Source organism: Misgurnus anguillicaudatus, chromosome 14 (genome assembly GCF_027580225.2).
Source record: "Misgurnus anguillicaudatus chromosome 14, ASM2758022v2, whole genome shotgun sequence".
NCBI classification, from domain to species: Eukaryota; Metazoa; Chordata; class Actinopteri; order Cypriniformes; family Cobitidae; genus Misgurnus; species Misgurnus anguillicaudatus.
Window position 1 is genome coordinate 24347246 of NC_073350.2, and position 27175 is coordinate 24374420.

General features: G+C 38.5%; 1 protein-coding gene across 3 annotated transcripts in view; it reads right to left on the reverse strand.

Moving 5' to 3' along the window:
* The window catches only part of igsf21a (immunoglobin superfamily, member 21a), a 346434-nt gene that overhangs the window by 233155 nt on the left and 86104 nt on the right, over positions 1 to 27175 (reverse strand). The window lies entirely within an intron of this gene.

Here is a 27175-nt window from a genome sequence, read left to right on the forward strand (position 1 = left end):
GAGCGAGTTAGAAATATGCGCCTATAAACGGTAACGCGGGTTTGCTTATCACACACATGGATGCGCAGCAGCGCAAAAAGCTTTTAAATATGAAAAATTAAAGGATTAAAATAAAGCAATAAACCCCAAGAAGCAGTGGGTTACCAGTGCATTTTATAACAGCTAAGGGGCGTTGTTAGGCACGACGCGAAGCGGAGTGCCTAAACCCCCTTAGGTGTTATAAAATGCACTGGTAACCCAACGCTTCGAGGGGTTTATTGCGTTTATAAAACGGTTACTTCATATGCATAACGTTAGCGGGGTTTTATAAAATAAAACACAAATAAGTTGTAATTTTATTAGTATAAATATTACTCTTCCGCCAAACAAAGTAGTTCCTCAGAATCAAGTGTGACTGAAACAGAGCGCAGTTCACAAACAACAGAGACGCAGCAAAGGCACAATGAAAATATGATTAAAGACTGTGGTGTTTATTTTATAAATCAACATTCATCTAATTTATACATTAACATTTATATCGTGCAACTGTTGAAGTGATGATCAAATATGCTTGGAAGCATGCTTAACTTTTTCCCCGTCAGCGTTTTTTTAAGTTGCCACACAGTTTTAGTTGAATGTCTTACAAAAAAAAATTCTTCTTTAAATAAACATAATAAAAATAAAATATCAAATGAAAGAACAGTCCATCCGCTTTCCAACAACATCAAAAAACGTTTCATCCTACCTTCATTTGTTGTCTTATCAGTTATCACCTCTCAAATTTTCAGCTAAATGCAGAGATAATTCCATTTTTGTGAAGAACTTTGTAAGAGATCAGATTCAGAGCCTGATCAAAACACACGTCACGCTAAATCCACCACAACGCTGTTGTGTCGAGTGACTGCCTCAGTGTTTAAGTTGGGTAAGATTGCCATCTTGTGGATAATAGCGGAAATATCAATAAGACAAAAAAAACCTTAGAGAACGTTTTCTCTTTATTGACGAAATGTTTTATTTATTGACATTTATCTGGATATCGCCATAATTGTGCAAAGGTAGAAAAATTAAAAAATGATTAAAGACTGTGGTGTTTATTTTCATAAATCAGTATGCAGCAACAGTGGCGCAATGATACTTGTGATGCGGTCTGAACCGTGGGTTTACCGGGGTATTTTATCACGGCTTAGAACGCGTTTCAACCAATCAGAATGAAGAACCAGAACGAGCCGTTTTATAATGTAAAATATTATTATTGAGTCTCTTGGACATAAATGAGGACCGATTATGAGACGTTAGAAGCCTGGTAAGTAAATAAATGCTTTGCTTTAAACGAATGCATCTTTTATAAATGTTTTTTTTTTTTAAATGCTACCCCATGGATGTATTGTATATGATGACCTGTGAATATGGTGAGATGAGAACCTTTTTAAAGTAATGCTTTTTAAAAAACCATGGCGCTGTCCGAGTGCTGAAACGGCTCTCCGCACGTTTGTAAATTCTTTATCTCTTGTTTGTATTTTTAGAGTACAAACCGTTTCTTGCATATTTGCAAATTATTTGATGAGATTACAATGATTATGTAGGATATAAATACATTTACAGCGATTAAAAGCCTGCTATTTTTACATCCATGACTGAAAGAAAACAGCTTTTAAAGGTTTTAATCCAAAAAAATAACAATTTCAGTAAAAATGAAAACAACACAATTTTTTAACATTATTCTTAAACTGGTGGTCTTCTTCCTCTGCTTACTTTTTCAGTTTAAAAATTCAGCTTTTAGGCAAGGCGCCAGGCACAACTGGCTTTTAAAGGGGATGAGAGCTGAGACTCTCTATGGTTTATTGCACGTTACGCCCAAAACACACCCATTATTTATTAGGAAATAGGAACAACCCTTTTAGGCCGTGCGCTTGGCACACAAACCATTTTTCCCATCGTTAAATTAGCAAAAGTGGGTTCGGACATGCCCGTTTAGACCGTGCGCTTTAGACAATGCGCTTAGATCTCTAAAATAGGGCCCATAGTTTCGGAATATGATTGCCAACGTTTCAATATGAATTTTGTCATTTTAGCATCATTAGCCACACCAACAGCATATTTAAAACAACGCTTGTTGACCAAAGTGCAGTGATATTGTAAAAAAAAAACACATCACAAAACAATTACACTTAAACAAGTTTTTCAGAGGCAAGTCAATACTACTTAGCATACGCAACTGAATATAGATGTGTTTTTAGCACCAAAAATTTTGTGAAAACCAAAGAGATTGTTTCAAACTAATTTTAGGCATCACCATTGCTTGGACAAACAGAACGCCTCACTCTGTTATATAATAAACAAACAAAACAGATTTGAGTTCCCTGGCGATAGTGGCACAAAAACTACACATTTTATTTTTAACACCAGCATTTTGACACCAACATTCCTTTTCACACTATCATCATACAATTTAATCAGAGAGACAGATCACTTCATACCAAAGTTGTTTTTAGTGTTTACAAGATAAACTACTGTTTTCTTACATGTAGTAAAATTTAATTCCACCATTTTCTCCAATTCATTTCAGTACACCTAAAAAGCACACCAAAATCACTCCTGATAAAGATGAAACAGCTCGCAAACACATATTTCAATCTGTTTTAATAGGACAAATGCAACCTTTGCTGCTAGTACAACAGGACCACCAGTCTGCGTGTGCGAGGTCCTCGTATTGGAGAGAGGCGATTGTTTGACTAACCTCTCAGATCAATCATGCTTTGTATGTTCAATCAGAGACCCCGGCATTGCCGCGGGTCACAAGAGCAACAGAAACCTATAAAACAGGAGGAGACAGAGACACACAGAAAAGGCTGCTTCGGAGAGCAGGAGTTTTCAGTGAAAGTGTGGGCAAAACTACAGGAGTCCATCTATCAAAGTCCAACACGCACTTCTTTGTTCTCGTTTTTTTGGAGTGAGGTCCTCCACTGAATAGTCCTTTGCATTGTCACCAATCTATCCACAGCCTCTTGTATTGTCAAGAATAAAATGTCACCCAAACACATAAAGTTGTGGTTGCTTCACCCTCAGTAATGCTATATTGCTTAAAACACACACACGTCTGGTATTTGAGGGTTACGTCAGACAGACAGACCGATCAATCTCTACCTCTCCCATATTCATATTCTGTCTTTTCATATCTCTATAAATCAAATTTACAAAAGCTCAAAATATAGAAACTGAGTCCTCATAAACGAGAAGCACGACTCTGTCAAGGCCACATCTGTACACTCATTATGTTAAAACCATAATGCATTTGAAAAACAAAAAAAAATAAATCATTACTCTTTCAATGCTGGCTCGTTCAGTCACTTCATAGGGGAAAGGATGGCAGGACATTCTGTGCCTGACGTAACCAAACACTAGAGCATATAATCTGCCATCTACACCCACACAGCCAGGAAAAGATTACTGACGGTGCAGCCTTCCATTGATCTGTTAAATGACAGTGAATATGGACAAGCCGAGGGATAAGTTACCACGGCAGACGATTTTCCGATAGAAGAAATGTTGAAATCTAAACGAAAGCTGTTTTGAAACTGTTGAGGTGTTGTATTTTTTATACTCTATGGAAAATGCTGGGTTATTTTTAACCCAGCGTTGGGTCAGAAAGGGACAAGCCCAGCAGTTGGGTTGAAATTAACCCATTTTTTTTATATTTGACCCAACAATGAGTTAAAACAACCTAGAGGGCTGGCCTTGTCCCTTTTTGACACAAAATAACCCAGCATTTTTAAGAGTGTAGTATTGAAGTAAAGATGTTATTCAGTACATTCAAGGAAGTTGGCAAAGACCAATATTTAATACAAAAAAACATGAAAATGAGAAAATACTGCAGACATCATTTGTAAATTTTAAAGGGACACTCAAATTTTTTGAAAATATGCTCATTCTCCAGCTCCCCCAGAGTTAAAAATTAGATTTTTACCATTTTGGAATCCATTCAGCTGATCTCCGGGTCTAGCGGTACCACTTTTAGCATAGCTTAGCATAATCAATTAAATCTGATTAGACCATTTAGCATCGCACTTATGGAATAAAGAGTTTTAATATTTTAATGATACTACGCAGTAGGGGTGGGCGATAAACCGGTAGACATAATTAACCGGTAGAAAATTGTCAACCGGTAGAGACTTTGGACTATTGTTTCTATCGAGGTTACGCGCCCACGTCACGCTCCTGTGCGCGTGGTCGCGAAAACGTAACGTTTGTACACGTATTTAAGCACTGCAGTTTTAAAACAAGTTATTTTAAGCCTTTGAAACACAGACAACAGATCTGTATGTGTGCGTTCTTTCTGTGTGTCAGGAGCGGACAAGTCGCGCAGCCGCTGCCTTTTCTGTCTGTGAGGAACGCGCAAGTCGCGCGACTGCTGCTCATTAAGCTTGCGAGCATTTTTCCCGCTTTATTGGCCTTAAATACATATATGCGTCAAAATTCCCGTCTTTGCAAGCATCCTCATAAACACGACCAGTCAGGTCTTAAGAGAAAGTAAACAGCTAAAACAGAAAGCGCATGTGTGACAGTGTATTGGATCTGGACGTTGGTCTTAAAGGGGAAGTTACCTAATTTTGCTCCCGTCTGTCACTCGTGTTAATCAAACAGCATTGAGAAAAAATCTCTCACTGCTCCTGATTAAATCACTTTTCTACCTTAAATAAAAATATGTATAGGCTTATACATACATGCATAATTATTTATTATCATTCTTATATGACTGTTTATCTTCAGAGAGCTTGAGTTTTGTTTGCTTTTTATCTTCTTTCTATGCTTGTATACGTTTTTTTGTGAGAAGTATGAACATTTCTATGGTATTAAAGATTTAAACCTTATTAAAACATAAAAAAACCTCTACCGTGATACATATCGTTATCATGATATAAAATTAATCCTATCGTGATAGAAGATTTTGGTCATATCGCCCACCCCTACTACGCAGTGCCCGAAAATAGTTTCCTTGGTAGCTTTCAATAGCAGGGGACTATTTTCGGGCAGTGTGAAATATTATTGCGCCTCCTGCAGCCATGTTACGACAGCAAAGTCCTTGATTATCAGCCAGAATGAGAGTATAGTTCCTAGCCATATCTGCCTAGAAAATCGCAACTTTGAATTTTCTGTCGGTCTTAGTACACGACGTGACTACAGAAAAAATTTTCAATAGGAAAAATATCGAAACTCTTTGGTTATTTTTTTGCGCGATGCTAATGGTCTAATAAGATTCAATGGATTATGCTAAGCTATGCTAAAAGTGGTACCGCCAGACCCGGAGATCAGCTGAATGGATTCCAAAACGTAAAAATCAAATGTTTAACTGTAGGGAGCTGGAAAATGAGCCTATATTCAAAAAAAGTGGAGTGTCCCTTTAAGAATTTAAAGGGGTGTTTGTAACTTTTAGAAGGATCTCTTGACAGAAAATATTGTCAGTGGTGCATAAAGACCTATTGCTATTACCTTAGAATGAGCCATTTTTATCTGCATACACTGGCTACTGTAGGTTCTCAATGCGCTTCGAAAGTGAAGGGTAAGCTGTGGACTGAGCCGTTGGTTGCAATTCACAATCTCACCACTAAATGCAGCTATAAATCTGCACAGTGGACCTTTAAAGCTGCAGTTTGTAAATTTCCGCCTCTCTATCACCACCTCTGTTTCAAACATAAAATTACAGGTTACTTTATGTACTAATCATATGCTTGTTGGTGAGATTCGGTTACTCAAATAATAAATCATAGCTTAATGTTTTGGATTGTGATAAGGTAAGGATTGTTTATGTACTTGCTTAATAACTAATATTTGTTTATTTTACCTAAAAAGTTACAAATTGCAGCTTTCATATAAGATTTAATCCACTTTCTGGTTAATTTTAGATGGATAGAATAGTAATATGCAAGACACTAAGTATGGTATCGACTTTATCTATAAAGGAATTCATTTCTTCATCATCTCAAATGAAGCACACCAGCATGCGATCTAAAAGGCAGTGCAATTAAATCATTATCACTGACCCATTTTTGATTTCTTTCCAACCCTTTCTTGGCTAAAGAAAAGACGCGCAGACCGGCGACCTGGGTCAGGCAAGTTCAGCTGCTTAACAACACTTAATCTGTTTCCCATTGTTTGAATGGTGAGAAGCCCATATAAACACACAGGAATTCAAAGCCCAGGTTGGATTCACGGGTGCCACATGCTTAGCAAAGGATACAGTGTCCTTGTGACACGTTGGATGCTAAAGCATTTCTGCCTATGGCCTAAGCTTCCATGTCCTTGCCCCTGCTCAGCGTAACACTTTTCCCCACAGCTGTGTAGCCGTGTCTGGGCGCCGCAGGACAGTGGCCTCCTAAACATCCACCTGGCATGTCGACCGGCACTTTCCTAGTCAATCTGCATCCTAATCTCCTGGTTTGGACATTATATCTAAGTGTCTGAGAGCAGACCCAGGGCCGCTCATTACTCAGGGGCCAGACAACTGGTGAGAAGGATAAAAATGAAACGCGTGTGCCGATTTATCAGTGCAGCGGCATGGATTAAAGGACTGCCAGCCGCCCTGCCTGCGTTGCCAACCTTCTGCCTGCATGCTTTGTTTCAGTGCATTTTAAACCCCCTCTGTGTCTCAAGATGCGCTTCATCATTTCAACAGAATTATGACTTTGCCTGTACACCGAGTTAACAAAAGCAAAATTAAAGGAATAGTTTAACAAAAATTACATTTCTGCCATCATTTAATCACTCTTATCTTGGTTTAAGTCTGTGTGATTTTCTTTCATCCTTTGTACAGAAAGAAAGATTTTAAGAAGAATGTTGCTTTTACTGTATGCTGTCATTTTTCAATTACATTAAAAGTGAATGGTGATCAGGGGCTTTATATATGTAGTGCGTATGATACATGCACTGCAATAACAGACTAAGAGCAAGATGGACACTCTTTTAAATGTTTCTTTACGTTTTAGGGCTCATAACAACATGAGGGTAAGTACACTCTAAAAGATTACAGGTCCATTTCCATGATACAAGAACCATTTCGATGCACAAAACATTAATTGTAGTATTAAAAGGTTTTCCATCTGCCCCAGCATGCATTTTTAAGGAGTGCTCAGAGGGACATTGTCCAATCGAATGAGAGGAGAGGCGGGGCTTCCATGTGGTCACAGAAGATTACCAACCTGATCTCACAAATTTCCGTCAAATAGTCATGCATTATGTTGCTCAGTTTTGCGTGGCATTGTCACGTATTTCCACCATTTTACGTGCCCGTGCCATGCTTTTTTTTCAGTGTCAGTTTCACGTATTGGTTACTCAACTGTTTTTCCTATTTTTTAAACAATTGTCGCTTCGGTTTGGGGTTAGATTTGCTGTTTGCGTTAGGATGTCACTTAAAGTAGAGCCCGACCGATATGCGTTTTTTCCGGCCGATGCCGATACAGATATTAGGGAGTGAAAAAAGACCGATAACGATATATCGGCCGATAATCGTTAGGTGTATATTATAGTACAGTACACATATACTACAGTATATTATACTACAGTAGTGTACATACACTATATACATTATCAGAATACTGTATATAAATAAATACAATGCAATGCAATGATCACTCACAAATGTGGTGATCAAACACTTATATTGACGTGACAAAGATATGTACTATAGGCAAGAAGTTAACAATAAACTTTATTATCCAAAATAAGTCTGATATCAGTGCACTAAACAGTAAACTTGACTTATTATAAATAACTTTAAAACACAAACAAAATACATAAAACTTGCATCATTTGTAGTTTTGACGAGAATAACAATATATTGGACTTGTATTGAACTTGCGTGACTATTTCACGTATTTTGTGAGGTCAGGCTGAGATTAAAGTTGCTTGGAACAACCGGTCTGCACTCACTTACTGTCTCCTGTGTGTTTGTGCATCTCTCACCCTCGATCTGGGTCAGAGCAAGCGTCCTCTTTTTAAAGTTTCTGCTAATATGACAGTTAACAGCAAAAGAGCGCTCACGCTTCAATATTTGATTGACAGGACAGCTGCCTCGGTTGTTGCCTAGCAATATACTGTAAAAAGCCGCACCGCACTGCTCTTTTTCAAAGTGACCAAAAAAGCAGTGCGGCACACCTTGCATTTCCAAGCCTTTAAAATGGGTTTGGTGTGATTGGCCCCTAAGAGAGTAAAATGGAAACTGAAAGGATACTTTGACGAACCAAAAAGGTTTGATGTGGCTCAGAGGGTAAAGGTCATGGGTTCGATTACAGAGAACACATACTGATAAAAGAAATGTCGATTGAATTCACTATTAGTCACTTTGGATAAGACCATCTGCAAAATGCATAAACGTATGTAATGTAATTGTTGGTCCTGGATAGGGGTGTAACGGTACGTGTATTCGAACCGGACCGTTTCGGTTCAGGGCTTTCGGCACGGTGCACACGTGCACCGAAAGCATTTTGTGTGCGCCTGTGCGGAACATAATACGTGCGTTTCCGCACGAACATATTAAGTGGCGGAAGTCTCCGCGTTCAGCGCAAGTCTTCTGTCAAACATATAACATAATTCGGACCGCAGAAAGATTTTTATTTACTTAGTTGTATATCCGTTTGATTATTGATGTAAACGTTTACGTGTCGTATCTAAAAGCGCATGTTAAACGCGTGTCAACGCGCTGCTTTGTTCTTTCAAAAGTGCGTGAGAGGATGCGCGTCTTTCGTTGCTACGCATTCATGAGACGCGCTTTCTGTGACAGCGAGAATAAGGAATGCGTGATCAGATTTTTCATCTGCACATCATGTCAATCACATCATTGTGCCAATGCGATCAGCTGGTCGGGACAGAGAAGAGCTGTAACCCGGGCTTACTCAGCTGTCACTCAGCTGCGGAGGGGTTCGTTACAGCTTACATTGACGACACAAGCAAAGATTAGGAGAAACATGCAAAAGATCAAAGATGGCTAGGTATGCAACTCACTAATCTCAAAATGAGTGTATAATAAGTATATCATCATGTTGCTTGCTATGCAGTTACACATAGAGCAGTAATAATATTTTTATACAGAGATGGTACATAGCCAATTCAATACTGTGAGTTAAACAATCCAAAATAAATCAAAACAGAAAATTTTTGGTGGCAAAAATGTAAGCTAATAGTTCATAAATGTATTCAGGAATTGAATTTGTTAGTTCAAGGTTTTAGTAGAAAAAGTTTAAGAGAAGGTTAAGAAAAGAGTTACCTTCTGTTATAAAATAATGTAAAAAAGAACTTTGCAGTAGTATTTTATTTATTATTTTTTCATTTTATATATATTTTATATGTTATATTTTAATAAAAAGTGTTTAAAAAAGTGTAAACAAATTGTAAAAAAAAGTTTATAGTAATAAACAACCTGCAGTTTAATGTTTGCATTTCTCCCTTACTGTACCGAAAATGAACCGAACCGTGGCTTTAAAACCGGGGTTCGCACCGAACCGTGATTTTTGCGTACCGTTACACCCCTAGTCCTGGATCAAGATTTTCATTAAAGGTCCTGTTCTTTCTGTGTTTTTAAAGCTTTGATTGTGTTTACAAAACCCCCTTAGCTGTTATAAAATGCACTGTAACCCCACTGCTTTGCGGGGTTTATTGGGTTTATAAAACGGTTACTTCATATGCATAGCAGGGTTTCACAAAATGAAACTTGTAAAAGTTGTAATTATATTAGTACAAATATTAGTCTTCCGCCAAACAAAGTAGTTTCTCAGAATCAAGTGTGGTTGCAACAGAGCGCAATTCTCAAGCAACACAGACGCGGCAAAGACACAATGAAAATATGATTAAAGACTGTGGTGTTTATTTTTATAAATCAACATTCATCTAAAATTGTATTAACATTTATATTGTGCAACTGTTGAAGTGATGATCAAATATGCTTGGAAGCATGCCGAACTCTTTCCCCGTCAGCGTTTTTTTTTTTAAGTTGCCACCCAGTTTTAGTTTAATGCCTTACAGAAAAAATATCTTCTTTTAATAAACATAAATTATCAAATGAAAGAACAGACCATCCGCTTTCCAACAACAACAACAACAACAACAAAAAAAAAAAAACCCCGTTTCATCCTACCTTTATTTGTTCTCTTATCAGTTATCACCTCTCAAATGTTCAGCTAAAAGCGGAGATAATTCCATTTTTGTGAAGAACTTTTGTAAGAGATCAGATTCAAAGCCATCAAAACTTACACTTCACGCTAAATCCACCACAACGCTGTTGTGTCGAGTAAATGCGTCAGTGTTTAAGTTGGGTAAGATTGCCATCTAGTGGATAATAGCGGAAATATCAATTTAAGACAAAAACAACCCAGAGAACATTTTCTCTTTATTGACGAGATGACTCAACAATATTTATTGACATTTATCTGGATATCGCCATAATTGTGCAAATGTAGAAAAATTAAAAAACGATTAAAGACTGTGGTGTTTATTTTCATAAATCAGTACGCAGCAACAGTGGCGCAGTGATACTTGTGATGCGGTCTGAACCGTGGGTTTACCGGGGTATTTTATCACAGCTTAGAACGCGTTTCAACCAATCAGAATGAAGAACCAGAACGAGACGGTTTATAAACACAATTTTATTTGATATCTTTTATTAGCACATTTGTAAGAAAAGTAAACCTTCTGCGAGGGAAACCTGTTTCCTAATGGCTGTAAGCAAAAACGCGTTAAAACAAGTTCAAAGTCCATATGAGATAAGCATATAATTTATTAATGTCTAAACAACATGACATATATGTTAATAACTATACTGTATACATTCATAGGTATTAAACTGCACGTGGTAAGATTACTCATAGTACCCAAAATGTTTTACTCCAAAACATTATAGCAAGAAAAACTTACATTTCACCTTAAAGGCACTACTTGTATTGTAGTCATAAGTAAAGTTTGTTTTTCCATCAAAATAATAATTTAATTTTTAGTTACGACACGGAAATGGGAAATACGGAAATGGTAACGCAACAACAAGTGTATGACAAGTCTTGTGGTAAAATTGTTGACCAATCAAAATGCAGTGGGAAGAGATCTCTGGACCTGGATCAAGCCCCGCCCCCTGCATCTGGATCCAACCCGGCCCCCTGGATGTCGTGTTCTGCAGTGAGGCGCAACTGGATTTTTGCGCATAAAACAATAAAAAGAAACCTCTCAATGCAAAAAATAAATAAAATAAAAACGGTTTGATTGGGGACTTAATCACCCCAGATGATATAACTGATAAAAATCACCTGCACCCTACCACAGTGTCAAAAAAAAAAAAAAAAAAAACTGAAGAGGAGCTGTTTAATCTTTGTCTTTTTATAGATCAACCGTAATGATCAAATGAAGGACAGAGCCACACACTACATTACTGCATTTTTTGTTATTATTACTTTCAAAGTGAAAGACCGCTCAGTCGCATACTAATCCGGGTGGCCCCGGTGTCCACCAGGGACAAAATAACCTTTATGTAGACTTCATCACTGAGCTTGTGTATGATTGCACAGTAGGTCTCTTAATATGAGTGGTAAAAAATAGTCTTTCCACCCCAGCAAGAATTATTCATCAGAGCGGAGGCCTGAACGGTGGCAATGCAAGAGAGAACCTGTATTAAACAGAGCCGGAAGAGAAGACAGCTGTCCCTGCCCACATTCTTTACAGAGCAGGCTGCGGTTTCCAAAGCCTGATCTGAAAACAAATTAAAGAGGATCACAGCTTGGCACTAAGGATACTCTTCTTAGCTTTTTTCTGTTCTAGGAACAGCACCGTCACACCCGGTGTCCAAGATGCTGACCTTTTGCCCACTATCTTTCGATAATCGACACAACCCGGATGTAAAATGTCGAGATTGGGTTGTAAAACTACCGAAATGTCACCGACTTTATGGATGTCCTGTTTTGAAAATTAGCTGTCATCTCATTTTCCCCACGTTATCAATTGATGTATGAATTCGCGCCTCACATGTTTCAACTCTGAGTGGGATGCGGAGAATACAAAAAGAAGAAGCATTTTTTATGTGCTTACATCAAAAAAAAATCCCATCACATCAATCTAGTTAGTGCGTTCCGCTTTTGACCGAAAACAACTTGGCAGTTATGCTGAGGATAAACAAATGTACATCTTCAGTGTAGGAAAATTCGATTACTACCAGCACTGCACATTTGTCTTAGACGCACAGTGACAAAGTGGGCAACAATACTAACAATACTTTTCAACAGCAGTTTTCCTCAGAGTGCATTAATTGCCATTTTGGGTTTTTTTTCTTGTTTGCTTTATTTATAAATATACATTTCGGTATGAGGTAAGCCATTTATCCATTCCAGCCGGAGCCAAGAAGACGGGACCGCCTCCTTCCAAGGAGACAATTTTAGGAAAAACATTTTCCCGGCAATTAATTACATTATGTCTCATAGGGACGGACTGATTCGAGAGCGGCATGACAATTTCCTCCGACCTCCATCTCCACGTACAATTCCGTACAAATGTGACTCCTCTCACTTAGAAGAAGTCATTATCGGCAGAGGCCCACAGACGGACACGCGTGCAATCACCAAGCATAAACATCGGTATAAATCTCTCCATTAACTTCGGCTAATGGTTATTGGAACTGCGAGGTGATTACCGCATTCCTCACTTTGACTTTATGACTTTCACTCGTCTCGCCATTCTGGGGTGACACGGTCTGCTGTCGGACGTCAAAGCCGCCTCCTCTCCCTTACAGCTGTCACTGCGCCCACACCCACCCGACACATTTGCCTGTGATGAGTCAAGGGCGTCCGCCACGATTAGCCGTGATGCTGGGCCAATCAACTCCCTGCGAATTTCACTGTATCGCGACGGTGACGGGCCGGTATTAATCAGCTTTTATTATCCTCAGTGTCTCAGTTGTGGCTATGCTGTCACGAGGCCGATTTATCCTCACGTCCCGGCCTGTCACAGAACAGGTGTGAGAGTGTCTAAGCTGAGCCTCGTGTCATATCCTCGACGCTATTATACCTTTCATGGGATGGAGAAGACGCGCCAGCCGGCCGCATCTGCAGGGACGGGGCGGAGGGTCATAGGGCACCGTTCTTGGCTGAGTACAGCCCTGACTGACAAAAGCCTTGAGAGATCTCTATCGCTACCATCATATTACCTACAGAGTATTTCATTAAGATAGAGAGGACAATCTTAGCGGCTGACAGTTCTATTTGTTGAATCCTCTGATAGCACACGCAAGAGTGAAATGGTAAGCGATCTTCCTTTCAAGAACCTGAGCAGACCCCCTCCCAAAAAATAAAAACGCTGTCATTTTCAATTTTGCCATTGGCGTTTTGTCTGTTTTGCCTTTTAGGATGAGAAAAAAAGAAAGACAAGGAAAACATATTAAAGACTGTAAACTACTATGCATGGTACTGTATCTCCATGAAAGTCAGAATAACGTTAGTTTTATTGTCACGGTACAAGATGATACCATGTAACCATGGTAGCTACAAAATAATCTCCTCGCTGAGATTTCTGCCAACGACCTTCATTTTGCCCTCTCTCTACACCGCACACCTCTCTGTTCCTGGTCACCTCTTTGGTCTGTCTGCTTTGCAGGCTCCTTCCTGCTCGATACATTGGTATTCATTTAAGTCTGTCAGCTCTGGATCTCCTTCAGAATTCGGACACAGAGAGCCACAAATGGGGTGTTAATTGGAGTAAAGTGTATTAAAGCAAAGGAGGATGAAACAAATGCATAGCTTTAGGTGGTGGATGAATTGCAACTGTCAGGTTTATAAGATCAAAGAACAGATACAAGGCAATGTGTCTTCATTATTTTATTCCCCATCTTGAAGGATAGTTCACCTAAAAATAAAATTTGTGTCATCATTTACTTACCCTCAAGTTGTTCCAAACCTGCACAAATGTCTCTGTTCGGCTGAACACAAAGGAAGATATTTCGAAGAATGTTTGTAGCCAAACATATCAAGGGCACCATTCACTTCCATGGTATATATTTTGTCCTACTATGGAAGTCAATGGTGCCCCAGATCTGCTCACAAACCTTCTTATCTCATTCCCCGCCAGCCTTTTTTAAATGTCACCTATTTCATTGCTAGCAATGTTATTTTGTATATTTGGCATAATACAATGTGTTCGAGTGGTTTATGGTTCAAAAAACACATAATTTTTCACATACCGTACATTTTTGTCTTCCTAATTTTTGAAACACACTGATTTTGTACAAAGCTCATCGATCTGAAAAACGCTGTTTCCCTGATTGGCCAGCCGGAAATGTGACGGTCCTTACCATGTTTGAAAGATTCGCTCACAATGCAATGCTAACAGGATTTAGCATACAGACTGAGTCCAAAGCTGGAGGAATTATGATAATGTCGGTCTTGTCTACATCAACAGGCCCAGGAAGTAAACTGTTGCCTGCAATCCGTGTGTTTGTTGTAGTCAAAGAAAAGAGATTTACGTTGGAGACGATAACTCGCGTCATTGTTCACTTTGGGAAATGTGCCTTTTGCATACCGTTAACATGTACACTTACACACCAAAGGAAATGTAAAAGCGTGAATCGGAAGATAGGTGTTCTATAAAAAAAGATTAGATTTTCCCAAAAGTTTCACATAATGCCTTCTAGGAAAACTTTCTTCTATAAATATATAAACATACAAATATATCAAATGAAAGAACAAATCCTCTTCTTTCAAACAAACAAAATAGGAAAAAAAAAACGTTTTATGCTAATTTCATTTGTTCTCTTTTTATAACCTTTTTAAATATGGGTAGGTTTCTTAAAAAAAATTTAAAAAAAAAATAAGCAAAAAGCTGAAATAATTGCATTTTTGTAAAGGAATTTTTTTTAGATATCAGATTCATAATGATTATGAAAACATACACAGGGTTTAAAATGTTGATAAATTATTTTTATTAATTGGGTAAGAGCGTTATCTAGTGGATAATAGCTGAATTACAGATTACCATAAAAACTCGTCATAAAGCGGCATTGGCAGGGAAATGTTTTCTCTTAATTGACAAGATAACTCATAAATGGCGGGGAAAGAGTTAAAAATAACTTCCTTCGTGCTCAGCACAAAGTAATGTCTACAGGTTTGTAACAACTTAAGGGTGAGTAAATGATGACTGAACTTTTCGTTTTTGGTAAACTATCCCTTTAAAGGGATAGTTCGGCCAAAAATGATATTAAACCCACGATTTACTCACCCCCAAGCTGTCCGAGATGCATATGTCCATAGTTTTTCAGACAAACATATTTTCAGATATTTTAGAAAGGTCTTTTGAGGGTAATCCGTGCCACATTTAAAACTTTATAAATGAAAATAACTTGCTTCCGGTAGCGCCGCCATCTTAGTCGCGTCCAGATTCATGATCAGAGCTTTACGCAGCTTACGGAGGTTTCTCTGCTGCTGCTCTGTGCACCGGCCCTCCGCATTTGTCATACGTCACTAAGAAAAGTGCGTACACTACCCTAATACTCTCTCCTGAAACAGAGGAGTCTAAGATGGCGGCGCTACCGGAGGGTAGTTGTTTTGGTTTGTGGAGTTTTAAATATGGATATTTCTACAACAACACTGCGCGGATTACCCTCAGAAGACCTTTATTTATCATCCTGGAGCCGTTTGAATTTATTTTGTGAAGGATGGATGCACATTTTTTGGACTTGAAGGATGTGGACCCCGTAACTTCACATTTAATTAACTGAAAGATGTAAAACATTTTCTAAAATATCTGAAAATGTGTTTATCGGAAAAATGATGGACATATGCATCTCGGACAGCTTGGGGGTGAGTAAATCATGGGTTTAATATCATTTTTTGCCGAACTATCCCTTTAAGAAAATGATTTTAACTGCCAAACAAAAGTAAAATGCTCTTCATACACTGTCATATAAAATTAACAAAAAGGTCCCAAGCTGCGTGCAGTGCCATTTAAAAACGTCCTGATATGATATATATATAGGTATAGATATGTATACATTTGTTAACAATATTTACTTTGGAGGTACCTAAATTTACAAAGTACTCATATGAAGTCTTTATGTGCAAAGGTGTATTTTTTGAAAGGGTACTGACCCAGTGACAGCTAGGGACCATTTTCTGATCATTTCTGACAACAAGGTTTGTCTTTCAAAATGTTGACCTTGACATTTCACAACATTGTTCTTTACTGTATTTTATGCAGAAATGCATGTGAAATCCTTACATGGGTACATGTTCGCATATAATTTAACATATCGTCATCTGATTAAACGTCTAAATCTGTCTTCTTGGTTTTGACTGATGATAAAATTGTGACAATACAGTCCGCTATACACTGACTTGAAGAATGTACGTGGGAACTCTGTTTACATGTTATGTTTCATGTAGTGCCAGCACTGCACAAATGATAAAGATCTCCCTGGAGCGCTGCGTATATGGCACGACGTAATTCACCAGGTGGTAATTCACAGCAAATGCATAGATCACTCTCTGAGCAAATAAACGCCTCGAGTGGACTTGAGCTAGGACAGAATCATCAGCATTTTGACAGGCACTGAATTCACCAGCGCGCGACTGCGATTAAATAGCACGACCCATCTCCTGTAAGTTAATCATATCGCTTTGTGCTTCGCAACGTTTGCTGATAGTTCCACAAAGCCGATCGGTGTAATTATCAGTGCAATTATGGTTATAATTAAATTAACCTATGGACACCTGGGGAGAAATGATGTGCATGAGTGCAGGTTGTGTTAATAGAATTAATTACTTCAGATATAGTGGATTTAAATAGATTAGCATGTTAAATTAATGTTAAAGTCTTTAGCAGGAGGTACAGTAACTGTAAAACTGACGCTTATGCTCATTGGACGTTCTGTTCGATATATGTGCTGTATTATGCAAGTAAGGTCACGTGGTAAGTTTGGCTTCAAACCCAATAAACAAAAAACAATATGGCTGTTTGTACTGATTTCCGAATCAAACTGATATTAAACTCGCACATTAATTCAAACTCAATTACAAAAAAGTGACATTGTATTGTGGACGTTTATATTCACAATCATGCTGGCAGATGCTTTTATAACCAAAGGAACTTTCAGTGCATTTAATTTATACATTTTTTATATCAGTATGTGTTTTGGGGGATTGAACCCATGACCGTTGCATCGCTAATAGAGTACTCTATCAAATGAGCTACACTAGTATACACTCACCTAAAGGATTATTAGGAACACTTGTTCAATTTCTCATTAATGCAATTATTTAATCAACCAATCACATGGCAGTTGCTTCAATGCATTTATGGGTGTGGTCCTGGCAAGACAATCTCCTGAACTCCAAACTGAATGTCAGAATGGGAAAGAAAGGTGATTTAAGCAATTTTGAGCGTGGCATGGTTGTTGATGCCAGACGCGCCGGTCTGAGTATTTCACAATCTGCTCAGTTACTGGGATTTTCACGCACAACCATTTCTAGGATTTACAAAGAATGGTGTGAAAAGGGAAAAACATCCAGTATGCAGCAGTCCTGTGGGCGAAAATGCCTTGTTGATGCTAGAGGTCAGAGGAGAATGAGCCGACTGATTCAAGCTGATAAAAGAGCAACTTTGACTGAAATAACCACTCATTACAACCGAGGTATGCAGCAAAGCATTTGTGAAGACACAACACGCACAACCTTGAGGCGGATGGGCTACAACAGCAGAAGACCCCACCGGGTACCACTCATCTTCACTACAAATAGGAAAAAGAGACTACAATTTGCACAAGCTCGCCAAAATTGGACAGTTGAAGAATGTTGCCTGGTCTGATGAGTCTCGATTTCTTTTGAGACATTCACATGGTAGAGTCAGAATTTGGCGTAAACAGAATGAGAACATGGATCCATCATGCCTTTTTACAACGGTGGTGTAATGGTGTGGGGGATGTTTCCTTGGCACACTTTGGGCCCCTTAGTGCCAATTGGGCATCGTTTAAATGCCATCACCTACCTGAGCATTGTTTCTGACCATGTCCTCCCTTTATGACCACCATGTACCCATCCTCTGATGGCTACTTCCAGCAGGATAATGCACCATGTCACAAAGCTCGAATCATATCAAATTGGTTTCTTGAACATGACAATGAGTTCACTGTACTAAAATGGCCCCCAAAGTCACCAGATCTCAACCCAATAGAGCATCTTTGGGATGTGTTGGAACGGGAGCATCGTGCCCTGGATGTGCATCCCACAAATCTCCATCAACTGCAAGATGCTATCCTATCAATATGGGGCAACATTTCTAAAGAATGCTTTCAGCACCTTGTTGACTCAATGTTACGTAGAATTAAGGCAGTTCTGAAGGCAAAAGGGGGTCAAACACAGCATTAGAATGGTGTTTCTAATAATCCTTTAGGTAAGTGTAAATGTACATTTGATTTGCTAATATGCACCCTCTTTTAGGTACAAATGCATACTTTTTGAAATGGCTTTTGTACCTTTATTTTAGCTATTTAACAATACCACAGCTTTACCATCTTGTTCTATGACTGTACCGTGGTACCACTACAGTACTTTGGGAAAATTACCTGAACATCTGAATGTAGATATCAAACAATAAGCTTTAATGGGCTTCAAATGAATAATCATTCTGTGAGTGAAAGTTTTCCTAATGTTTAACAAATGAATACACATGGGGAATCGGTACGCCACTTAAAAATGCAATACCGCCTTTTTGCTCTGCTAAGCAAAAAGGAAGCTAATATTTGTAAATGTATTTCTTCCTTGTAAGCACATCAGGAGTCTCTCCCAGCTTGGTTTGAACGTCTAATCGATATTTCCCCCAGGACGCAGCAAATGTTATATAATCACCATAACCAATTTACCACATCTTCAGCTGCTAAACGTAATATTAATGCACACCGAAATGGATTAAATGGTCACTAGCGGCATATGATGGACAGAATCATCTTAAATTGCTATTTGTTCATATTCAGCTAAATACGCATTCAGAATGAGTCTGAAGCGACTGCAATACAGAAACAAAAAGGGATTAAAATAGTAACGCATGCTTCTTCATACAGTATTATAGGCTTTCTATTGACCCGATACGTTCATTCGCAACACGCCAGGCCCGAAACAGCTGAGCTGATCAATAAAAACAGCATTAAAGTTTTCTTTGCAAGGACAAGGAAACAATATGACGTTTTGACAGCTCGTTTCACGCCTTAGAGAAGGCAATAATTGTGGGTGGCGAGTATAGAGAATGGATTCGAGTTGAGGACAGCAACAGTACATGCCTCAAAGAGATACAAGCCGCTCAACGCTTCACTGGGTATTGCGGCCGCTGTGCTGTGTGCCACTGTTTGCTGGTTTATTTCTGCTGATATGCTGCATGAAAATGTGTCTGCTGCAGGAACGCGAGCGTGGCTGGATTCGTCTGTGTCTTGAACTAATTGAATTTGCATATGCAACAAAACACGCTCTCATTAAGTGAGTCTTTAACTCGATGCGGGCGTCAGAATGGGTGTCAAATAAACAACAAAAACAACCCAAGAACAATGCCTTGACTTCAGCAACCCGCCCTAACCACCGCGAACGCCCCACTGGGTGTTCCTGTCCCGTTACATAATCGGAAGAAAGTGAAGTTGTGAGAGGTGATTTTTAAGCAATATCGCTCGAGTAGCAGTGTGATATAGCTCTATATCATCACGGCTGTGATTAGGCCACAGCCGTGATGATATAGAGCTATATCACACGACTCCGAGAGCGATATTGCTTTTATACAACAGTTCGACGGCACACGTTTGAAAAACGAAAACTAGAAAACAACAACGGAGTTATTTTAAAAGCCTCTTTGTTTGAGAACTACTTCTTCCGCCACGGATTTGAGGGCTGCCAGAATGACAGGTAACACTTTCGGCTGCTTTGAATCTCATAATAACTCAATGGACAGATAGGCGTTTCTTTATATTAACGTTTCTTGGTCACAAAGTGTAGTTTTAAGATTAGTTCAGTCGAGAATATATATTTATTATATTTAAATCTACAGTCGATTAGTAAAGAGAGCGCCTGTTTGAACGTTTGCTTAGTGAGATTCGGTACGTATGAGAACCAAAGCATGAGCGGACGTCAGTGTTCACCCGCCCTGTTGACCACCGCCCTCTCTGGGCTACATCTCTGACAGGGACTCCCTGGCTCTCATGTTGGCCTTGTTTGATCAAATCAGCAGTATTGGTGTCATGATCAAACTATTACTTGTTTTCTTATTCATATTTAGTGTCTTTTGTGTTGTTATTGTTTTGGCACAAGGTAAAAGTTAATAAAACTATACTTATATAATGTTACTATTGGTTTACCATTTCATCTTAACGCGATACGAGCACTCGGTTATTATTAGACGTTCTTGTCAGTACTATATAAAACTGTTTTTTAAAAGTGTCAGAGAGATGTTTTTGCATGCTGCTTATAAATATACCAGTGGCGATATCTCATAACATGTTTTAATAGTCACGTCGCGATTAAATAAATGATCAATGTCCACATTTAAAATCTGCGGTGCTTACCTGCAGTTCCACGGTGTTTACGCGTTCTGATAAGAGATACAGCTCCAGAAGAAAAACCGAGTGTTTACATTCCTCTTTCCAAGTGTCCACACGATGTGACAAGACATTAATCCCCTTAAGTTTAACGTAACATCCAAAAGCGCTGATCTTTGACGGAATAATAACTTCCGATTGGGATTCACCGACTGATTTATGAGCTAGTGAACTAATAAGACACACGGAGAGTGTTTAAAAACAGCGCGTCTGTGTTTTTCCATTCAGAGATGAGCCTGTTTAGGACCTCCATTCACTAGGTGGCGGAATGATACGAAAGGTGAAGCGGTTACAGTCCCGTTATCAGCACAATATCGCATAGCTCTTAGCCAATCAGATTCGAGAACCAGAAAGAACTGGTGTATAAAAAAGTATAGCTCATCATGAGAAATCAAACTGTCCTTGATCTTTGGAGATAAAAGCACTCTGTGCACTATAAACACATACTGTAAGATGACTGTAAACTTTCTCCTTAGAGAAGAAGGCAGTATTTATAAATCTCATTTGTGCAACTTTGCTTCTGAAACTTTCTGAGAACACAAAGATGAATTGATTTACACAACCATCCGAGTTGATGGATGATGATTATTGAACACAATGAACAGAAGAGATGAACAGAAGCTGAACCCGCCGAGTAAAAATGAGACAGTAATAAGCAGACAACATAGATTTATAGCCATTACTGCAGTTAAGTACAGTAGACCAAAGTAATGTTGCCCATTTTACAAGCAAAGGCATTTGACATATTATGCACATTTTTGCACAGATGTAATATACGTCTCAAGTGTGCCTAGAATGTTTCTATCAAAATACCCTACAGATCATTCGTTATTGCATGCCCAAAATGTCCCTATTTGGGTGGGAGCAAAAGAGTGCTGTTTTTATGTCTGTACCTTTATGAACTACGGCTTCTCACTCCCTTACCAACAGACAGTGAGCGCTTTAGGTTACAGGGACACTCCTTGGTTACTTTCAATGGCAGGTGACTATTTTCGAGCAGTGCGTAATATCACTTCACATTTTTAGCACAATGCTAATGGTCTAATCAGATTCAATGGATTATGCTAAGCTATGCTAACAGTGCTAGCGCCAGACCCGGAGATCGGCTGAATAGATTCCAAACGGTAAGAATCAAATGTTCAACTCTAGGGGAGCTGGACAATAGCCTCTTTCACACAGTAATTCTGGTAAATTACCATGAATTTACCAGAATGAATTTACCAGTAAATACAAAAATGTACTGTTCACACACGCAGTGGCGTTCCGTTATTTTACCAGTAAGACATCATTCACACATCAGTATTAAAATACTAGTAAATTCGTTGAGAAAGCGGAAGTACCTGTAGCACGCGGCGAGCTCAGTGTTGTATTTGTAAACAATCCACGTCGTTCATATCCACGGTCCGTATTTTGTTGTTTTCACGTCTGTGGTAAACAGTCGCGAAGTTGCTCATGACCAAACAACATTGAATGAGACGACGTCAAACCGAAAATGCGTTTTTAACAACAGTACTGTTTGCACTTTAGGCTTCACAGAGGGCGTGCTAAGGACGTCTGCAATTCGGCGGTAAGCTGTTTTAAACAACTTTGGTGAAGAAATGTGGACGTAAACTTCAGGTGTGCTCAACTTTCAAGCAGCATGTGTGTGGAAACGTCAGTAAACAGTGCGGGGGTAAACGCGTCATCTGTATTAAAACGCTATGATTGGCCCGAAGCTGTCAGCGCGGTCTGACGTCGTCCGTTCACGATTGGCCGGTAATCCTATAATTTTCGTTCACACACAGCGCTTACCGGTAAATTACTGGTAATCTTACAACCTGTCTTACTGGTAAATTGGGAGCACTGATTTACCGGAAAGGTTCTGTTCACACATGATCTGTTAACTGCAATTTACCAGTAAATTACCAGTAAAGACTGTATGTGTGAAAGGGACTAATGAGCATATTTTCAAAAAAAGTGTAATGTCCCTTTAAAAAATAGATCTGATTTCTGTAAATACAGTCAAGTATATTTAGCCGCATTAGCGCTACAATGTGCTAACAAACACATTTAGAAAAGTTTTGGGGTCAAATTAACCAGTCCGTCGGTAGCCATGGGCGGGGCTTTTTTGTGTGAATCACATTGCAAAAAGAATCAAAGGAGCATGTCTAATGTGACTGCTTTGCTGTAATGGGGATTAAAAAGGAAAGGGTGGATATTTTTCATTGTAGGGTTGTTGTGTTCGCACATTGCCAACACACATGTATGTCTAAACACCTTGTAAAAGTGGATTTTGCATAAAAAGTTCATTTCATAGGTTTGGGGTTTGTCCAACCAATGGCATGTTTGGACATTATCATAATTTTTGCAATTCTAAAAAAGCCTCTTTTAAGTCACAGCAGCAAAATAAATAAAATAAGAAAGATTATAATTTAAAAAAAAATTAAAAGGGGACATTTCACAAAGCTATTTTAAGATTTCAAATAAATCTTTGGGGTTCCTAGAGTTCGTATGTGAAGTGCTTGTGAAATGAGATGATCTCTGCACTGGCACTCCCGTGGTTGAATAGTGCAGATTAAGGGGCGGAATTATCCCCTTCTGACATCACAAGGGGAGCCAAATTACAATTATCTATTTTTTCACATGCTTGCAAAGTTACTGGGTTGATCTTTTTTACATTTTCTAGGTTAATTAAAGCACTGGGGACCCAATTATACCACTTAAACATGGAAAAAGTCATATTTTTTTGATATGTCCCCTTTAAGAGTTAAAGAAACAGTATGTAAGACATGTATATCAATTAATCATAAAATGGCCCTGATATGTCAGTAGACATTAAGAAATCATTTTCATTTCAAATACTTATATCACTGACAACAGTGGTCTGGCCAGGATATTGTCATTTAAAAAGTGGAGTTGCAGCCATCAACTGATGTTTATGTTGTCATGTTGTGTATTGGCCACCAGTTGTGTGATTGCAGTACCAGTTTTAGCCACAAGTTTTGTGATTGCAATACCAGTTTTGGCCACAATCCTACATACTGTTCCTTTAAAGAGACTTTTAACAACTAAAATATGGCCCAAAACACCAAGTAATATAACAAATAGACCTCATGGAAAATATTTTAGGTAAAAATATAAGTAAAAAACCTCCCTAATAGAACAGGACAAAAATGTATATATGTATGTGTATATATTACTAACATACTGTATATACAGTACTGTGCAAAAGTCTAAGGTCACCACCACTAGACTTGTTATTTTAGAAGTTTTAATGTCCATCCATATTTATTTTTCAATCTATTTTATTAAGATACAAACAGAAAGTACAGGAAATATGTAAAAAAAAAAATTCAAGACTTAATGTCTTACTTAGGCATCGTCTGGGTTTAGTGTGACCTCTCTTGACACCAAACACATATTGAGCATTTTTGAGCAGAATGAAGTAAAAAGACTAATTTCTTTAAAAATAGAAATTAGGATTTAATTTTATTTAGGTTTAAGAGATCATGCAGTTGCCTGTTATTGCTCAAGTGGAAGTTTACTCTAAATACTTAACACATCAGTTTACATTTTTATACAGTTTTTAATACTACATATACATTTCCTGTATTTTCTAGATGTATTCTATTAAAGAGACTGAAAAACAATTATATGATCACTATAACATTGCAAAAACAACAAATCTAATTGCATGGTGGCCTAAGACTTTTGCACAGTACTATATATGTGTGTACATATATGTATATATATTTCATTTATTTAAGCATTTGGGAGACTTGGATCCCAAGCAACCCACAGCGCATTCAAAGTAAACATTTTATTAGCATATTTGTTCCCATAGGATCAAACTCATGACCTTAAGTGCTTCTAATGCAATGCTCTACCAACTGAGCTACAGGACTACCTTACTTTCTGTTCTATATATTAGTCCAAAGTGCATTTTATATATAAATAGATCTCCCCATGTATTACAGTGTGAAACACGAGGACCATCAGCAGGTCACAATGTGACCCAACGGCAGAGATACACACAATACCCATTTGTCTCAAGTGAACTGTGTCAAAAGCTTCCTAAATAAGGTAACACAGGAGGCAGATGCGGTTAGCCTGCGTCTCACTGCAAGGTCACCCATCTCACAGGGGCTCTGGGCTACTGTCAAGGGAGTCTGAAACAATCAGGTGTCTACATCTGCTAAGGGAGAAAAAAATCCCCCACTATTCAACGCATCACCACTGCCGCCCCGGGAAGAGAGTCTGTGCCTATGGAGTTCAGGTTCATACGAGTAGTTGAGGAATTGCAGTGAAGCGGCACTTATCTAATCATTTGGAACTGCTGCAGGTTCGATGTACTCCTGCTTATGTAACTAGCGACTACATTGAAAAATGTCCACTTGGAATTGCTCAGAAAAGTCTGCTGGAAACTCTCGAGTATTCTACATATACCAAATCTGTGTTACTGACGATCTCGAAACTACAGTAGGAGATTATTTCTATCATTCAATAAACAATTTCACCCTCTTTCTCTCACAATCAGACGCACAGAGCCAGAAGCGCGCCCTAAAGAGAATGGATAAATCGATACATCATTTTGTCTCTTCATTCCGAGTCCGCGCGAGGCAGCGGCCGATGGAGACACATTCCTGAAAGGTATTGTGGAAAGACCATTATTTGGCACACCAATTGACTGTCATTCCAAGTTATCATTTGGCAAAGCACAGTTAGTCATGGTCTTCGGAGGGAATATACTGGGACTATCAGAACCACCCTCGGGCATTTCATAAAGACTTCCATCAACCGCTCAGCACGTCTCTGACTGTTACTTGTCATTTTACGCATCGTATTGATTCATGGCATACTCAAGACAAAACTACATACCGGGGTTGAGTTGTGAAAGTACACCCATCCAACCAATTCATTATGGGATCAAGTGAAGCTTAACCATTTTACAAAGATTGCTTAAAGAACACCTATTTCGTTGCTAAAAAAACACATTATTTTTAGTGCTGTGCATTGATTAATCGCGATTAATCGCATACAAAATAAAAGGGTCACACTTTATTTTACGGCATCACTGTTACAGTGTAATTATACATATAAGTACTAAGTAATAATCATTAACAAAATGTACTTACTATAGGGTTGGGGTTAGTATTAGGGTTTGGTTTAGGGTTAGTTGCATGTAACTATGCATAATTAACTGTTATTACTATAATAATTACATGTAGAATGTGTAACAAAGACACCGTAAAATAAAGTGTTACCAATAAAAGTGCATTTTTGCCCAATATATGTGTGTGTACTGTGTGTAATTATTATTATTACAAACTCATATCCAGTTTTATAAAAAAAAATCACTTTTATTTTGCATGCGATTAATCGCGATTAATCTTTGCCCAGCACTTTTGTGTATTTGGTAAATACAATGTGTTTGCATGGTTTATGGTTTAAAAAACATTCTTTTCCACATACCGTACATTTTTGTAGCTCCAGAAACGCTTGGATTTGAAAAGTGCTGTGTCCCTGATTGGCCAGCTAATCTGGACATTGTGATTGGGCTGAATACCTCTGACGTCAGCTGGAAACTTGCCGCTCTTTACCATGTTTGAAAGATTCGTTGCTAACAGGAGTTAATTTACAAGGTGTAAGTCAGAAGCAGGAGGAATTATAATAATGTCGAATTATGATAATTACCAAAGGAAATTTAAGACCTCACAGACCTCTTAAAGGACAAGTTTGGTATTTTACACTTAAAGCCCTGTTTTCAGATTGTTTATGATGAAAAAGAACGGTTTTGACTGAAATTTGGACATATGATGCTGGCTCGAGATTATCGGGTGTTTCTTGTATCACCTCCCACCTCTAGTATGGTTGTATAGGTGCACAGGAACAATTCTTCCTAAAATGTATTAAACTTTCGTTTACAAAGACGTGAAACTCACCGAGTGGTCAGGGGTGTTCACTAATATGCTCACAAAAATCGCTGCAAAAGATGCTTTCCAACAGGTTTTATCGGAGTTTTTGTCCAACTCCATTGACTTGTTTTAGATGTGCTGTGAGGTTACGGTTTTATTTCGGAACCTTCTTTGAATTCTTGCAATTGGCAAAGGCGGATTATTGCCACCAACTGGGCTGCAGTGTCTATTATTCAAACTCTCAGCGGAAGAATGTTCGGGTGTGAGGCGTTTGGAAAAATAGGTCCACAAGTTTACAACGAATGCTAACACATGTTGGAAAGCATCTTTTGCAGCGATTTTTGTGTGAGCATATCAGTTAACACCCCTGACCACTTGATGAGTTTCACGTCTGTGTAAACGAAAGTTTAATGCATTTTAGGAAGGATTGTTCCAGTGCACCTATACACCCATTGTAGAGGTGGGAGGTGAAACAACAAACTCCCGAAAATTCTGGCATATGTCGAAATTTCAGTCAAAACCGTTCTATTTCATCATAAACAATCTGAAAACAGGGCTTTAAGTGTAAAATACCGAACTTGTCCTTTAAGACCTTGCTGTTAAGGCGAACCATTGACTTTTTGGTTTTAAACATATGTGACCCTTTCTGTAAAATCCAGTCTAAATGTAATTATGAGATTAAAAGCTATAAAGTTTGGTTTCAAATTGATTACAATCTTTG